The following is a 17,793-nucleotide window of genomic DNA, read 5'->3' as shown; positions in this document are numbered from 1 at the left end:
ATCACTGAGGAAAAGTCCATAGCTCAGCCAATGATGGCAGCCCCTGCAGTCAGTCACAGAAGGGAATAAGAGGGCTCTCAGCCCTCGGAAGCTCTGCCCTGGGCCAGCGTCCTGGGCAGGAGGGTGGGACAGCAAATGGCGACTTTGCTGTGTCTTAGGTGGAGTTGGGGTTCAGAATAACATAACGTTAGTGTGTGAGAGGCAGTCTCAAAGCAGGGTTTGTGCAAGGTCTACCCAAATATAATATACTACAACCATGGGTGCTGCATCCTGTGACACCTGTTAAACTAACACGTAGCATCTTAAATGTGATAGTTTGAAGGAGTCCCTAGACTTGACTTCCAGATTGACCAAACTAACCTGCCAGAGTCTCACCCTTCTTGCAAAGCAGACAAGGACATGCCCACGAGTGGCCTCAAATGCACGCATCATCTCCAGAGTGACGTGCGGGGTGCTGGTGTCAGAACAGCTGGATGGAACACAGGCCTGATCCCACGGAAGGCGACCACTAGTCCCAATCACTTCCATGCTGAGAAGGGCTCTGGGGTGCGGTGTCTACGCGGGAGTCTGAGCTACTGAGTGGGGCCCAGCAGGAGCCTCTGCAGGGCAATGGTGAGGAGGCTGTCTCCAGCAAACACCCCACCCCACCCCAGCGGTGTAGCTGGGGTGACCAGGGCAGGAAATAGAACTCTGTTGAAAGGGGTGGAGAGTAGTAACAGGATGGGTCCCTGGGAAGGAACCCAGTGCCTGTGGTGAGAATGGGTATCCTGCCGAACTTGGCTGGAACTGGGGCAGGGGCTGGGCTAAGACTGTGTGTTGATGGCTCTGAGTTCCTTTGGGAGCCTGAAGCGATCACCAATGGCTACAGAGGAGAAGCGGAGCCATCGAACCACTCCCTGCAAATGGTGGGCATCGCTGGCACATGGGCGGCAGGGAGGCCTCTCCGAGGACTTGCAGAAGCCAGCAGAGTCCCAGTGGGCCCGAGTCTAGCAAGCGGAATCCTCTCCCCCAAAAGATCCAGAACACCAGGATGGGGAAGACATGATGCGAGTGCAAGGCAGGCTCCGGTGACTGACTGAGACGGTGGCATCTTCGGGCTGCTGCACGCCGGCACGCCGGTACCCTAAGTTCCTGTGCCATTTTGGAGAGTCATGAGTGGGTCTTAGAGGGCCCAGGGCTTTTTCTAATACAAACTTCAGTGATTGCGTGATTTTACAGCAGATTTAAAACCATCAAGGCCACCCCTCATGTTCCATTTCCCCCAATTCAGAACCAACCTGGCACCTGGCCCCTAATTTGGATGGAAGCCGTGGCACTCCGTGTGGGTGCTGCTTCTGCAGGCTCCGGGCTGACCCCGAAGTCGTCCCCCTGCAGCTACGGCTGACCCTGGGACCTTCCAAGGTTCCAGACTTGCTGTCGGCTCGGCTCGAGGAACCTCTTCTGGAGCACGTCTGTTCCTGAAGCCACGCCCTCATCGGCATGCCCCGCTGACTCAGCCGGCGTGTCCTCGCCCCTCCAGGAGGCCGCGTCCTGGTCCCCGGCTCCAGTAACCACACATGGCCGCTTGGCACAAACAAGGATTATGATTCTTTTTAGGGCAGAAGAATCTCAACAAAGTGCCTTCGCTAGGTAGGGAAATTTTAAGAACCAGTGCACCTTCTTGGGGGTCTTGCCCATGGCTTCTGTGAAACCCAAGCCACGTGTGCCCCAACCTGTCTTACAATCCTGCCCAGCCCCAGCTGCTGCACCATTTTGCTCCCTGGGCCTAGGACAAGTAGGACGCACACTGGGTACCGAGGAGGTCTGAGGAGTGGGGAGAGAAGGGCATGAGGCAAGGCAAAGCACATTCCCCTGTCCGGCCACACGTCTTTGAACTTCTGGCCACTTGCTGATTTCAGTGACCAAGGGGACTCAGGCGAGCTGGGGAAAAACCCCTTCTTTCTCTACCTGCTGAAAAAAAGCGAGGCTAATAAATTAAAAAAAAATAAGGATAGTGGGCAGATGGAGTTCTATTTAAAAAAAAAATGTGCAAACATCACACTCCTTGGTGACACAGGCTCATGGACAAGACAAACCCAGCATGTGAGACATGTCCTGTGCAGGGACCTAGGGGACCCCCGGGCTGTAGGGGCAGGCACAGCTCAGCGCCAAGCACATGGGATGAGCTGCTGACCCCTGTTAGCGCACCTCCAGAGTGCACTGGCACGCAGCGGCTCCTCTGCCCCTCGCTCTGCACGGTGACTTTCCCACTTACTAAGTCAGGGGATCACAGCCACGTTTCAGAGAATCACGCAGCCTTCCCATTAAGATTCTATAGGATTCCCCCACCCACCCACCCACCAGCAGCCACCTGGCCAAAACAGTGCTAAAAATAGACCTGGCGATCCTTTCCACATCTGTCAGCAGCCAGGAGTGTTTCACAGTGTCCATGGCCAGCAGATGCACAGAACTTTAGAATCAGGCACTGAATTTTACACCATCACACCGAACACACGTGTTTGCTAAAAGGAGGCAGAAACCAAGGTAGGGGGGCGGGGAGAAATGCAACTCAAAAACCTGCTGGTGACTTAATTCTCTTGCAGGAAAAGTGTATGTTTGAGGCAGAGGATGTCTGGGAGTCAAATGCATATGTAAATTATATGTGGGAATAAATTTTGGGAAGTGAATACATTGGGCCATTTTGACTCACTGCTGCTCCTATGGTAAATTCTCGAAGTTCAAGGGCCTGAATGCTGGCTCCCAAAATATAGAATTATTTTGGAGACAGGCGCCATCCTGTGCTTGTGCGGGCCTGCACGGCTTGGGAAAGGGACACGCAGGGTTTGGGCTAGGCTGGGAGGAGGTTCAGGTCAGAGGTCCCTCGGCAGAGGGAACGCAACGAGCCTGGCAACCTGGCAATCTTCAGCACAGGGAGCTCTGCCAAGGTCACCGGTGTCTGGAGAATGAGACCCGACCTCGCGAGAGGTAAGGCAGTAAACCACTGTTCTACTGAGATCTCGCGAGAGGTAAGGCAGTAAACCACCGTTCTACCGATTAAAAACTATGAGGGCCGCACAGTAGTAACTTTATCCAGGAGGGTCCTTGTGGGTTCCAGATAAGTCACAGCGGCCTCTAAGGGCTCCACACAGCTAGGCCCATATGACACGTAACGACGGGGCACGGTCCTGCGTTCCCGGCGTCCCAAGCTCTGCGTTTGTGTTAATAGCTGGAACCGATCAGCAGAAGATAAGGAACTGATGGCTTTATAAACACAGCTCTTCCACTTCGCCATCATCATTTCCCGCTTAGCCTCGCCTGGACCCCAGTAACCACTCCAAGCACATCTACAGATGCGAGTCTTGCGTTTGGAGCACTCACAAAGGTGGAGATTAACCCTCTTCTTCCCCCGGGGCCCTTGGAATGATTTTGACCAAAATGTTTAAGTCAGGGGTTTCGTGTAGACACAACTTAAGTGAGTCATTAAGAATTTTATTGGTTAAAGTAGGCATATATTTTTCCTAGTAGACATAATGACATAACAGTAATAAAAATGTAATATTCGAGTAATTGCTGTAATGTAATTACAGTTTGGTCATAAAGTAAGATTAGAGGTCTGGGATGGCTGTTTTGCGGGTGTGCATTTTAACGTCTGAACACAGTCCTCGAGGTGCTGTCGTCTCCCGGGAGTGCCAGCGCAGGGCAGCTCAGCACGCGGTGGCCCGGGGCCCAGCTGAGCCAGCACTGGGCGGCGTCCTGCTTACCTCACCTGCCCTCCCCAGATACCCACGTCCTGCCTGCTTCACAGCCTTAACCATCGCAGCCACAGAAAACTGCTCATGGACTTAGAGACACAACAAAGGAGGCCACAGAGGGAAAGGACCGGTCGGGGTGCAGGTGCCAACCCGGAGCGGCCACCTCCTGACCCTCGGGGTGCCGCAGCTCGCTGGCTTTCTCTAACCGAAGGCTCAGCCCTGGCTCCTTCGTGTCCCTGCTGTGTGACAGCGATTCCATGAAGAACGATTTTTGGATGGAGCCTGAACAAAAGGAGCTGTCTTGGGCCCCTGACCAAAGTCTGTTTTATCAAACAACGTGCCTGTGCCATCATTGGAAACAGCCTGGGAACTGTTGTAAATGAATTTCTCTCCATCTGCGTTTCTTATTTAACGGCACAGCCTGCGGGGAGACAGGACTTAAGCAATCTCTCTGCATTGGTGAGCGCCCCCGGCACAGACACACAGCAGCCCACCCTTGTCCGCACTGGTACTTTGTGCAGGTCCCTGCGGTCAACTGGAAAAGACCAGAAATGAACAACTGGGAGGTTTTCAGGCGCACGCCTTTCTGAGCGGTGGGATGGAATCCAGCACCATCTCTGAAGGAGCTTAGTTTACAAATGAAACTTTATCATAGGTGTGTAGGGAGAAAAGTGTAACATGTGGAACATTCAGTGTTATCAGTGGGTCCCGGCATCCCCTGGGGCTTTCGGACCACAGCCCTTGCGGATAAGGGGAGACTGCTGTATTTTAATGAACAATGAACAATCCTTACAATAAATAAATAATTGAAGGAGCTCTGTTTTTTTTTTTCTTTGTCACTACTTTTCCTTTGTAATTTATGGGGAGTTACTCTGAGACTACGACAGGTCCCCATGGTTCTTTGAACGAGTTGGTATTTCGAACGCAGTAAGATGTTCAGGGCTCATCTTTCCCTGCCCCGGTCCTGGATTCAGCCATTTCTCCGAGGTGCTCTGAGTAGCTTTGGCAAGGATATTTAGAAACTTAAGATCTGGGTAGTAGATGTGAAACACAATCACTTTTTTTTAGTGTGTGCTAATCATTTCCAGTTTTGGAGGCACTTAGGGTGCTGTGAGGAGTGAGCATGCGCCAGAGGGGAAGGCTGCCTCTGCATCCTGAAGGAACCGAAGACCTAGGAGGAAATCCGCTTCCCTGAGCAGCGATACAGACATGCAGTGCCGAGTGCCGAGTGCCTAGTGCCGAGTGCCGAGTGCCAGCTCAGCAAATGGGGAACGTCCTTAGGCTTTTCAGATGTGCTTATTTAAAGATGTACTTATTTATTTGAAAGTCAGAGTTACAGGGAAGGAGAAGCAGAGAGAGAGAGAGAGAGAGGAGAGAGAGAGAGAGAATATATATATATATATATAGAGAGAGAGAGAGAGAGAGAGAGAGAGAATCTTCCATCTGCTGGTGCACTCCCCAGATGGCCACAACATCCTAAGGCTTTTCTCCTTCCAAACAAATACTGTTTTCTGCACCTCTTCCCAAAGTGTGTTATCATCACTCTGACTGAGAGATCCCTGCCTGCTACCTCACGTTTCAAACATACAGCAGCAGTGCAGGCTAGTTCGCATACAACCTCTTGTCAATACCCGTGCCTTTCGAGCTCCCTCGTCTCTGAGTGCCCTCGCCCAGCCATGCGGGCTGGTCACCGAGGTCTGTCCGTGTCTCATCACTCCTTCTCGTGCATGCCTCAGGAAACGGTGGGGGGAGTCTCATTCTCACCCTTGAGTCTGTGGTCTGAGTTGTCACAATGGTGGCTGCTGAGCTGAGGCCCTGGAGAAGGTAGGAAGTGGGCTCCACTGAGCAGGAGGGGCGGCCAGGCTGGATCCAGAGAGTCTCCCTCCCTTAACTCCTGTGAGTGAAGCCATGGGAGAGCAGAGCTCGGGACCTGGCGGATCCAGATTGCTGGTTTTTACTTGGCATCCACTCTCTGACTGCTTGAGAAATGTTATTTTTTCCTTAAACTTCTTTCTCATTAATCTTGTGTTAAGAGTGGTCTAACCCGTTAGCTGGGTAGGCTGCTTCTGTTCCAATTAGCATATATTTCCATAAGTGCTGAGTGGGGAAGGGGAAGGAAGAAGAGGGATTTCTAAACTATTGACCTAGAGGGACTTGTACGAAGGTGTGTCTGACATGAGTGTAATACAAGCGACTTTGAGAAAGCTCTAGCAAATGCTAAGTTATGATTGGCTCCGATGATTAATGCTAAGCAGAACAAACTAGGAAGGAAACATAAAATATTTCCAAGCTTACACTTTAGTCACTCACTACATATGAAATTCAATGTTCTTTCTTAAGAAATAGATATTCAGAGCACCAGGACTCTCAGGAGGAAATCAGGGTTTGCTGTCCCAGTGTTTGCCAGTGTCACACGAGCCAAGTTTAAGAGATGACAATGCTTTGATACTCTCAACGAACAGGGGCTGGGAGACACGCCTATCTAACAGTCACCCCTACCACTCCATCAAGGGGCTTTCCTTCAGCTGACAAATTAAAGGCAGGATCCAATCGTTTCATTGTTCAACTATTGATGGGCTGGTGCCTTCACCAGAAAATGCAGAATGAAACCAAGGAAGCTTATTCTGGGAGCAGGCCTGTCACTGTCCATGATACATATGACAAGGAGATAAACAGGAAGTGCTGAACTGGCTTGGTTTATTCCTACAGGCCCAGAGAGAAAGAAAATCAGTGTTTACCAACTGGAAAAGCACAAAGTTGGTTCCGAGAGAAATGCTATTTTCATGCTTCTAAACTGGTATTACAAATAACGCAAAGTTTCAACCTATAATTAAAAAGTATTTTTAAAAGTTTTGATTAGGTTCCCTTCAAAAATAGACATTTTAGGCTGAAATAAATTCCTTATAGTTGTGACTTCTAATTATGCTGGTTTCTCCCTACTCGCACACTATAAAAGCCCCCCTTGCATAACAGATCTCAAGAGTAGTCATCTAGCAGAAGTTCAACGTCCCCATTTCATAGATGGGGAATCCAAGGCCCCAAGGTTATAGTAATGAATCAAATCCCACACAGCTAGCTAGGGACAGAGCGGATTCAGGATCCAAGTTACCCCTCAAGTGAGAGTCTTAGTGTGAAAGAACAGGAAGACACAGACCTCACTGTGAAGGAGACGGATGCTTTGTTGGCATAGTTCTGACCACGACTGGACCACTTCCCTCACGCCGCATATTGGGACAAGATCCTTTTCGCCGGCGCTGCAGCTCACTAGGCTAATCCTCCACCTTGTGGCACCGGCACACCGGGTTCTAGTCCCGGTTGGGGCGCTGGATTCTATCCCAGTTGCCCCTCTTCCAGGCCAGCTCTCTGCTGTGGCCAGGGAGTGCAGTAGAGGATGGTCCAAATACTTGGGCCCTGCACCCCATGGGAGACCAGGATAAGTACCTGGCTCCTGGCTTCTGATCAGTGTGGTGCGCTGGCCGCGGCAGCCATTGGAAGGTGAACCAATGGCAAAGGAAGACCTTTCTCTCTGTCTCTCTGTCTCTCTCTCACTGTCCACTCTGCCTGTCAAAAAAAAAAAAAATCCTTTTTCCTAAAGGCAGAGTGACACAGAGAGAGAATGAGGTGGGGAGAGAGATGGAGAGCGAGGGAAATCTTCCAAACACTGCTTCACTCCCTAAGTACCTGCAACAGGCAGGGTTGAGCCATACTGAAGCCAGTAGTCCAGAACTCTAAGAGGTCTCCCACATTGGGTGGCCAGGAGCCAAGCACTTGGGCCATCATCCTCTGCTGCCTTCCCAGGCACATTGACAGGAAGCTAGATCTGAAGCAGAGGAACCAGGACTCAAACCAGCACTCTGATGTGGGATGTGGGCATCCCAAGGGGCAGCTTAACCTGCTGCACACCAGGCTCCTTTCTTCTTGTGATGTCGATAGCCTCAACTCAAAAATGAGGTGATCTTCAATTCAAACATGAAGCATCTGAGAATAGAAAGGGCTTCTCTTTTTATCTCTAGGGAGATGAAGAATAAACTAATGGAAATAAAGAGAGGTTATTTTCGATGACAGTAATTAAAAATGTTTGTCTAAAAACCTCGTAGGGTTATCTGAGGTCAATCAAACTTGAATAACCCAGCTTTCAGAACAATGTCAACACTCAAACAAGGAACAGTCCAAGAGAAGAGTGGGCCAAGCGCAGGATTAGGCCACTGAAGAAGGGACAGCTGCACACGGCCAGAACACACATGCAAAGTGTGCGACTTCAGTGGTATTAAAAAACGACAAATAAATGCAGTGGTCAGACTCTTCTCACTGGCAAAATGAAAGGATATGGTAATACACAGTATCATTGAAGGCACAGAGAAACTGATTCTCCAACGCTGCTACTGAGAATGCAAATTGCCAAGACCTGAATGGAGAGCTGTTTGGATATGTGGTTGAGTTCTAAAATGGGGAGAGTACCTTGATAGAGCAATCCCAACCCAAGAACTTGCCTTCAGGGAAATAAACAGAGATTCCCACACCCAGGGTAATGAATTCTTTGCTGCTCCCCTTATCAAGAGCTAGAGTCTACTTTCCTTCCCCTCTAATCGAGACTAACTCTGACTGCAAAATACAGCAGAAGCTTTGAGACACCCAGCAGGCGGCGTCTCCTCTCTGAGCCGCTATGCCAGCCACGCCACGCCACGCCACGCCACGCCACGCCACGCCACGCCACGAGGAGTCTGAAGCTTGTAAAGAGAAAGGTCACGTGGAGGAACGCTGAGGCGTCACATGAATGCGTGAAGTCTCTTTGATATTTTTAGTCCCTATAGGCCGCCTGCTGAATGCAGCTGTGTACCCGGCAGATGACATCACGTGATGTGGAAGAGGGATCTCGGTAAGGCCTGCCTGAACGAATAAACCCAGAATCATGGGAACTAATAACTCAAGCTGCCTGAAGCCACTAAACTTTGGGGGTGATTTGTTACACAGCGATGGGTAACTGAACCAGAAACAGGCAGGACCACGCCATCAGGCAAGGGACGCAGCGGCTGAGGTATCCACAGACGGCAAAGGCACTGTGGACTGCAGAAGACCAGCGATGGCCGCTGGGACAGCCTCAGCAACAGCGGTGGTTAGGAGTATTTCTCCCTTACTTTCACGTGAATGCAGCGTGTTTATTTAGGTCTTAAAATTTTTCTTTACTTTCTTCCCTCTCCCATTCCCATTCTATCCGATGTAAGAAGTATCAGTAGTGAGTAGCCATGGAGCTCAGTATTTAGGCTCCAGTATATTCAAGAGGCGGCATAACCAAAATAGGAGCACACTTCATCCGCAAATGAATGTCATACAGGACTTACTATTCTTTTTTAAAAAGAAAAGTTTTTAATTTTTGATAGTTTTACATTTAGGGAAATAAATAGTTTTACATTCAGGGAAAAACTGTAATAACACAAAGTTCCCATACACCTGGCATCCATTTTCCCTGGTTAGCAGGTATTGTATATTATGATACATTTAGCACGGTTAACCAACTGCCATTGACATGTTACTGACTGGGGCCCATACTTTTCTCCTTACCTCTTCCTTACTCTTTCCCTACTGCCCTTTCTCTGTTCCAGGGTTGCATCTGAGCACCACATTGCGCTTAGGCCATAAGCTCCCTGTGGCTATGATGGTGCCCAGACTTTCCTTGATGGTTTCAAGGAGTATGGTCAGGTATTTCTCAGACTGTCCATCAACTGTGATTTGACAGATGCTTTTCTCAAGATTTGACTAGGGTTGTGAATTTTAGGGGGAGGATAGGGTTAACATGGATATGTTACGTGGGAACGTTTTGCTATTGTCTATATTTGGAGATTAAAATGGCTAAAAGATCCAGGTATGGGTGGCAAGTTGACAAAGGGTAGACTGTGGTTGTTGGCAGTGTGCCTACGTGGTGGAACTGAAACTCCTTGCCCAGAATCCTCTGCTCTATATGGCTCTGAACTGGAGTTGGCCCAAAGAGAAATCTACATAAATCTGGAAGGTGAAAGTGAAGCAGCTAAAAATTTTCGAAGCTCACTGTGGTTAGAGGCAGTTAGAGATAAGGCACAGGTGTGCCAACAGGTTCTAGCTTGTCCTTGCTTTCTCCCACTCTAACTTCAGTTCTGATTGAAGACCCTGGTAGCTAACAGAGGCTCACAACTTTACTACTAGACACTGGGTGGTAGGTCCATAGACAGGAGAGTGATAGACATGGTTACCTCCCCTCCTTCCCCTGAGCCACTGGCCTGCAGCCAGTTGGGCTAAAACTTGGTCTTTTCCTTCTCAGACTGAAAGGTTGGCGACTTTGTCTCTGATCCTCCAACTTCCTCCTTAGATTTCCATTTCCCAGCTCCTCCCACGATTGTATAAGGTCTGATCCCCATCCTCTTTATCCCATTTGTACAACAGTTCTGTGATTGAACCCTGACGGTTACACAAGGCTATGAGAGATTAATGCTCAAACTGAAAACAACAATAAAGGCTGGGCAAAACACAAAAGCGAGAGTGCCATCGTTTTCTATGGTGCCATAACAAACTATCACAAATATAGCAGCTTAAACACCACAAATGTACCCTACAGTTCCATCAGTGAGAAGTCCTGTGTGAGGCTCACTGGACTAAAAGCAAAGTGTGCTCAGGCTAAGTTACCTTCTGGAGGCTGTGGACAAGAATCTGCTTCCTGCTTGCTAAGGCTGTTGGGAGAATTCCGTTCCTGCAGGACCAAGTTCCCTTTTATTGCTGTATGTAAACTAGGGGCCATTTAGAGGTCACCACACTCCTTGGTTTGTGGCCCTCTCACTCTATATTTAAAACCAGAATGTCAAATCAAATCCTTTCCATGATGCATCTCTCTTCTCTATTCTTTTATTTCCTCTTCTGCTTTTAAGAGCTCATGTGATTAGACTGGGCATACCTGGATAATCTAGGATAATTTCCCTATCTTAAAATCAGTCAATTAGCATCCTTAGTGCCATCTGCAACCTAAACTCCCTTTTGCTGCATACCATACCATATTCACAGGTCTGTGGGTTTGGATAGGGACACCTTTGCAGGGAGGTGGCGGGTGTGGTGGCGGGGAGGGGAGATGAGTCATTTGAGGTATCATTAAAAAGCCAAGGTAGCCAGGATTGAGAGAACAAGACGCTGCAGAAAAGGAGAGCTCATTGTCTCACTTTTCCTTGGAGTAATTTGCCAGTTAACTGGGAGAGCATAGGGAGGATAGGGGCCAAGCAGGAAGCAGCAGTCTGGGGCTGTGGTCTCTGGGAGCAGGGCAGAGGCTGGGGTTTGGGGCTGCCCAGGCAGCAGAGGGTCCCAGATCGGAGAGAGGAGGAAACCTCAGAGATGTGAGCCTGTGATTCCATGTGGGATTTCCCTGGAATTATGTCAGCTCCAAAGCTGCACATGAGGGGCTGAGTAGCAGGTGGAAGGCCTGGAAAGCTACGAAGATGAGCAGAAATGCAGTCAGCCTTGTGGGGCAGGGGAGTCAGAGGCTGGATTTCAGGGATCACCACTGTTGAAGGTCACAGCTGGGAGCTGGACAGGGATCCTGTCCAGAAATTAGGGCAAAGCAGAAAGAGATCACGGTGGTGTGACTAAGGCTCCATCCACCTGCCAGAAAGTTAAATCGTCTCTGGAGGAAATCATCATCCATAACGTCTCCATCTACTTCATATGTAAAGTTGGGCTCTCAATAAAAATAATCCCCAGGTAAGGAAGGAAACAGAACCAAGTGACTGAAACTAACAGGAAGGAAACTCAAACAAATAGAAAGATTCACAAGAAACCCAGACTATAAGGACAATCAGAAAGGGATCGGAGGTATGTATGTGTTTAATGATTTTTATTTATTTATTTGAAAGGCAGGGTGACAGAGCAGGAAAGAGAAGGGGGTGGGGAGAGAAAGAGAGAGAGAGAGAAAACCTTCCATCCAGTGGTTCACTCTCCCAGTGGCCACAGCAGCCAGGGCTGTGCCAGGTCAGAGCCAGGAACCAGAACTCCATGCAGGTTTCTTACATGGGCAGCAGGGACGCACATACTTGGGTCATCTTCCACTGCCTTCCCATGCGCACAGGCAGGGAGTGGATCACAAAGTGGAGCAGCCAGGCCGGCGCTGTGGCTCACTAGGCTAATCCTCCGCCTTGCGGCGCCGGCACACCGGGTTCTAGTCCCGGTCAGGGCACCGGATTCTGTCCCGGTTGCCCCTCTTCCAGGCCAGCTCTCTGCTGTGGCCAGGGAGCAGTGGAGGATGGCCCGAGTACTTGGGCCTTGCACCCCATGGGAGACCAGGAAAAGCACCTGGCTCCTGCCATCGGATCAGCGCAGTGCGCCTGCCGCAGCGCGCTGGCCGCGGCGGCCATTGGAGGGTGAACCAACGGCAAAGGAAGCCCTTTCTCTCTGTCTCTCTCTCACTGTCCACTCTGCCTGTCAAAAAAAAAAAAAAAAAAAAAAAAAAAAAAAAAAAAAAAAAAAAAAGTGGAGCAGCCAGATCTTGCACTGGCGCTGTGATACTGGATGTCTGTGCTGCAAGCAGAGGTTTATTTAATCTGCTGTGCTGCAAAGCTGGCGTGTGCGTGTGTGTGTGTGTGTGTGATCTTATAACTGAAAAATTTAAAAACTAAAACACACAGTTCAAGAGATGAGCTTCATAGAATCTTAAATGCTCAATAAAAATGAGATGGCCCAGTATAAAATTCTGAGGGAGGCAGAGAAAAGGAGACGGGACGTTCAGAAAACAACACAGGAGACATACTGCATACAGCACGGGAGTCTGACATACATGGAATTAAGGTACTAGAAGATAGGAAGGGATGTGTTCAAAGAGTGGCTACGACTGTTTAAAAGCTGACAAAAGAGGGGCTGGAATTGTCGCACAGTGGGTTAAGCTGCAGTGTGCAACATGGGCATTCCATATCCAAGTGCTGGTTCCAGGGCATTTGATAATGGCCCAAGTACTTGGGCCCCTGCAATTCATGGAGTTCCTGGCTCCTGACTTCAGCTTGGTGCAGCCCTGGCCATTGTGCAAAGTGGGGAGAAATTAGCAGATGGAAGTACTCTCTCTCTTTCTCTCTCTCTCCCTCCATCTCAGTCACCCTGCCTTTCAAAATAAATAAAGAAATCTGGGGCTGGCGCTGTGGCACAGTGGGTGAAGCCACTGCCTGCAGTGCCGGCATCTCATGTGGGCACCAGTTCTAGTCCTGGCTGCTCCACTTCCAATCCAGCTCTCTGCTGTGACCTAGGAAAGCAGTAGAAGATGGCCCAAGTCCTTGGGCCCCTGCACCCACGTGGGAGACCAGGAAGAAGCTCCTGGCTCCTGGCTTCAGATTGGCATAGCTCCGGCCGTTTCGGCCATCAGGGGAGTGAACCAGTGGGTGGAAGACCTCTCTCTCTCTCTCTCTTTCTCTGTCTGCCTCTCCTCTCTCTGTTTAACTGTGACTTTCAAGTAAAATAAATAAATCTTAAAAAAATACAAGCAATTCAAGGAAAATAAATGATATAAAAAATAAATCTTTTAAAAAACTCAAAAAAAGCATGCAAAAATAGATTCAGTAAGTCCTACAACTTTCAAGAAAGTTAAATGCAAAGATGTATGAACATACAAGAGATCTTCAAAAATTCATGAGAAATGCATATTATAGAAAAATTGAATTTCAAATTTTGATTTAAAAATAAACTTTAGTTCTAAATTCATTTTGCATGAACTTTGAAGTACCCTTGTAGTGTTACAGTAAAATGTCAATAAGTGTGCAGTAAGGGACCAGCACTGTGGCACAACAGGTGAAATCATCGCTTCTAATGCTGGCATCCTGTATCAGAGCACCCGGTTGAGTCCTGGCTGCTCTGCTTCCAATCCAGCTTCCTGCTAAAGCACCTGGGAAAGCAGTGGGTGATGACCTAAGTACTTGGACCCCTGCCACCCAATGGGACACCCATATAGAGTCCTGGCTCCTGTCTTTGGCTTGGTCCAGCCCCAGTTGTTGAGGCCATTTGGGGAGGAAACCAGCAAATGAAAGATCTCTGTCATTGTCTCTCCCGCTCTCTGTCACTCTGCCTTTCAAATAAATGAAATAAATCGTTAAAAAAAGTTCAGTTATTATCTTATAGGATTGTAGATAATTCTTATTTTTTCTCTTTCAAGCTTTTGCTTGCAATGAATATGTGTTTCTTAAGTAATTAGCTAGGCCAGCGCCGTGGCTCACTAGGATAATCCTCCACCTGTGGCGCCGGCACACCGGGTTCTAGTCCCTGTCAGGGCACCAGATTCTGTCCCAGTTGCCCCTCTTCCAGGCCAGCTCTCTGCTGTGGCCCGGGAGTGCAGTGGAGGATGGCCCAAGTGCTTGGCCCCTGCACCCCATGGGAGACCAGGAGAAGCACCTGGCTCCTGCCATCGGATCAGCGCGGGGTGCCGGCCGCAGCACGCCGGCCGCGGTGGCCATTGGAGGGTGAACCAACGGCAAAGGAAGACCTTTCTCTCTGTCTCTCTCTCTCACTGTCCACTTTGCCTGTCAAAAAAATAAAAAAAATAAAAAGAAAAAAAATTTAAAAAAATAAAAAATAAAATAAAGTAATTAGCTAAAGGGGGCTATAAAGAATGTGTTAAAGAGTTAAATTATTTAAAAATAAGTTAAGGGGCTGGTGCTGTGGCACTGTGGGTAAAGCCGCCACCTGCTGTGTCAGCATCTCATATGGGCACTGGTTCAAGTCCCAGCTGCTCCACTTCCAATCCAGCTCTCTGCTATGGCCTGGGGAAACAGTAGAAGATGGCCTAAGTGCTTAGGCCCTTGCAGCTGCATGGGAGACCCAGAAGAAGCTCCTTGCTTCTGGCTTTAGATCAACGTTGCGGCCATTTGAGGAGTGAATCAGTGGATGGAAGATTTTCTCGCTTTCTCTCTCTCTCTGCCTCTCTGTAGCTCTTTCAAATAAAAAAAAATAAATCTTTAAAAAAAAAAGTCAAACCAATAAATACAAATAAGCATATTAAAGAGGTATAGTAAGGGCCAGTTTGTAGAATTAAACAGAAGCATATCAATAATCACATTGAATGTAAATAGGCTAAATATTTCAAAAGTCAGAGATTGTTTTAAACTGGGTGAAAATTATAGACTATCAATGAGAAAAATACTTTAAATATAAAGAAATAGGTAAGAGGATGAAAAAATATATACAATCCAAACACCAACTAAAAGAAAGATGGAGTACATTTACTAGTATCAGGCCAAGTAAATGTCAGAACATGAAATACTGCCAGGAACAAGGAGGTAAATTACACAATGTTAATGGGGACAGTTAATCAAGGAGACAGCTATTCTTAATTGTGTGTGCAACTAAGAACAGAACTTCAAAATACTAATTTGCAAAAACTAATATAAGCTAAAGGAGAAATAGACAAATCCACAATATTAGTTGAAAATTTCAATCCTGCTCTCTTAGTAATTGGGAAAATAGTAGAAAATGAGTAAGTAAATAGAAGAACTGAAAAACATTATCAACCAACTTGATTTAATTGACATTTGTAGAACACTACATCCAACAATAGCAGAAGACACGTTTCCAAGTGCATTGGCAGGCTTCAGCCTCACCCAGCCCCGGCTGTTGTGGCCATTTGGGGAATGAATTAGTGGATTCTTGTCTCTCTGCTTTTCAAATAAAATCTTAAAAACAAAGAACAAGCCCTGGACTTGGAGAAGAGATTTGAAAAACATGCTTCTGATAAAGGATCTGTATCTAAAATATATAAAGAGCTCTTATATTGTAATAAGACCAACCACCCATTTTTTTTTCCAAATGGGCAAAACATTTGAACAAACACTTCAAGAAAGACGAGATACAGATGGCAAATGAACACACTGAAAAATGCTTACATGCCATTTGTCATCTGTGAAAGGCAAAGTAAAGCCACGATGAGATACCACTATGCACCTATTAGAATAATCACAATTAAAACAAAAAACCCCACAATATATCAAGTGGTGGTGAAGATTTGTTTTAACTGGAAATCCCATTTTTGATGAGAATACTAAATGTAGGGTTATTTTGGAAAACCCTTCGGCAGTTTCTTATAAAATTAAATATTTATTTACTCTATTACTCAGTAAATATTTACTTACTATGTGACAACAATAATCCCACTCCTGGGTATTTATCCAACACAAATATATGAGTCCACCCAAAAATCTGTCCATTCCCAATAATAGTAACCTTATTCATAATAGCCAAACATTGCAAACAACCCAAACGTCCACTCAGTAGTGAGTGGAGGAACAAACTGTAGTACATCCATGCAATGGAATATTACTCAGCAATAAAAGATGAAGATCCCTGGAGATTTTAGGTTTTTTATTTATGCTAAAAGATGCTGAAAACTAGAAATTCAACCTCATATGAAATTATTCCACTTTACATGCCATTGTGGAGAAATTAAAACTTCAAGGACAGGAATCAGATCTGTGGTTGTCAGGGGTCAGTGATGGGACAGGGTCAGCTACAAAAGGACATGAGAAAATCGTTTGGGGTTCTTGTATCTTCATTGTGGTGGTGACTACAACTGTGTTCATTGGCCAAAGACATCTAAATGTACATTGGAAAAGGGGCTTATTTTATTTGTAAACTATACTGCATTAAACTGATCGCTATAAAAGAAATATTTTCTATGTTCCCTGTCTAAAACACTTCTGCCACCTATGATAATACATAATATTGTAAGTTTATAAGCTTACATATGTAATATATAAGTGTAGAGGACTTGGGAAGGCAGGTTGAAGCATGAAGTAGGTTGACAAGCCAGGACAGAAGCAGGCGAGAGCAGTTAGAGGTTGGAGCGGTGCCAGACAGGGCACTGACAAGGGCACAGCATCGCAGGGAAGTGCACACTTCAGCACTGATCCGCAGCTCACTTAGCTGTACACACTGACCAAACATGTCCTCTGTGTCAGGCACTGTTCTAGGCGCTGGGGTTCAACAGTGCATAGAACACAACACAGTCCTCAAAGGCAGACAGGCTACAGTGGAGAGACAGGGAGGAGACAAAACAAGCACAGGCAATGGGACCCTGGGAGATGCTTTTCTGGAAAAAGAAGGCAGGGAAGGAGATGCGGAGTCCCAGGGCAGGAATTGAGGTCTATTTGTTTTTATTTTCAAAGAGAAGTTTTTTCTTTTTCATCTATTTTATTTATTTGAAAGACAGACTGACAGAGAGGGAGGGACAGAGACAGATCCAAATGGCCAAAGCTGAGCCAGGCCTAAGCCAAGGAGCCAGGAGCCTCATCTGAGTCTCCCACGTGGGTGGCAGGGGCCCAGGTACTCAGGCCATCTTCTGCTGCCTTCCCAGGCACGTTAGCAGGGAGTAGGAGTGGAAACAGAGCAGTGAGGGCTCAGAATGGCATCTTGGGAGGGGGCTTCACCTGCTGCACCACAATGCTGGCCCCATGGTGTTTAAAAGGGTGGTCAGAGAAGGCCTGAATTACTGAGAAATGCTATTTGGTGTAAGACTGGAAGGTGAGACAGCTTTTAAAGGTGTCTGATTTTAAACACTGTCGTGATGTCCCCACATCTGTCTACGCTGTTGAGAACAATTGTAATACTATGAAAAGATACAATGCAGTGGGATAACTGGTTACGAGAGTTTGTAAAAATGATTTACAGAATAAATGTGATCTTCATGTCAACCAAACGAGAAAAAAAATGAGACCCAGTGGAAAGGAAACCACACACCTCGATTTATTTATAACAACTGCTTCCCCTCCTCTTGCAAACCTGCCCCTCTTTCAATTTCGTTAGACGTGATTCTGGGAAAGCTGAATGGTGGAGCTCGGTATTAATAAATTTCTTAGTATCATTAGCTGGGAAAGAAGGTTGGGAAAAAACAGGAGGAAATAGCTTATCCATCTGAAAACAATAATCACATAATATTTATTGTCTGGGATTGAAACGTTTCAAATAGGCAAGGTAATAAAATGTCAGGAAAAGCAAAACTTCCTCAGGTTAAAAATATCATGAATTTTTCCCAAAATAAGACATATGAAAAAAGCTCAGGTGATACTTTATGTCCAAGGAAAGAAAT

Source organism: Oryctolagus cuniculus, chromosome 5 (genome assembly GCF_964237555.1).
Source record: "Oryctolagus cuniculus chromosome 5, mOryCun1.1, whole genome shotgun sequence".
In the NCBI taxonomy this organism is placed as follows: Eukaryota; Metazoa; Chordata; class Mammalia; order Lagomorpha; family Leporidae; genus Oryctolagus; species Oryctolagus cuniculus.
Note: the sequence above shows the minus strand (reverse complement) of the source record.